The sequence below is a fragment of the Habropoda laboriosa genome, unplaced genomic scaffold (genome assembly GCF_001263275.1).
Source record: "Habropoda laboriosa isolate 0110345459 unplaced genomic scaffold, ASM126327v1 scaffold2, whole genome shotgun sequence".
Lineage (NCBI taxonomy): Eukaryota > Metazoa > Arthropoda > Insecta > Hymenoptera > Apidae > Habropoda > Habropoda laboriosa.
The window spans coordinates 1,090,883-1,091,668 of record NW_017100190.1 but is presented as its reverse complement, the minus strand read 5'-3'; positions in this window follow the sequence as shown (position 1 = coordinate 1,091,668).

Genomic DNA, 786 nt, shown 5'->3' with positions numbered 1-786 from the left:
ATATTATGCGTAGAGTAATTTTTTTCGGCGCGTAAGCGGGGAAAATTTTTGGACCTAAGTTCTGTCGCACTCCTTGCTAGCCTGAGGACTCGAAGGAAGAAAAAAATCAGTCCAGTATCGAGGCGCAAATAAGCACCCACGAGACTTTTCAACCCTGTTGGCGCCTATAGGCGTTTGGAAAATTTGGAAGAATACAGTGCTCTTAGCGCCTATTGGCGCACTTTTACCGTGATTTAATCCTCAATTTTTGTTCTTCACACGCTTCCGTCCCACCTTAAACAGTAAGTCCACGACTGGTCCTACTGACCAACAGCAGTCCATGCCGGTAAAATCAAAACAACACCACTTCCACCTTAATTGGATAAAACAAATTTTAAAACGACGCGGCCAAGTGAAAGGGTTGATGCAGTATCACACGTCAACTGCCTATTGTCTAGATTACGGATCTCCACCATTGTTACATTTACCACTGAACAACCTTTAAAGACAGATATAAAAATTCCAACGTTTGTATTTCACGCTGTGAGAGAGCGATTCGAGCGTTTCGACAAGCGAATCGACGGAAAGCTGAGAAGCTAACAACTCGAGCGGTTCGATCGAACGTGTTAATCGTTCTTTGAGAAGACTCTCTTTCCCCTCCCGCTGGATGTTAAAATTCAACGTCTCGAACGAAGCGTGTATTCCTCCGCTGGGAAGAAATACCTAGGAACTTTTCACCCGTCCCACCGTGTAACCCACACTAGCTTCGCCTACGAACTCCGAGAGCGTCGGAAAAATTGGCCAAGC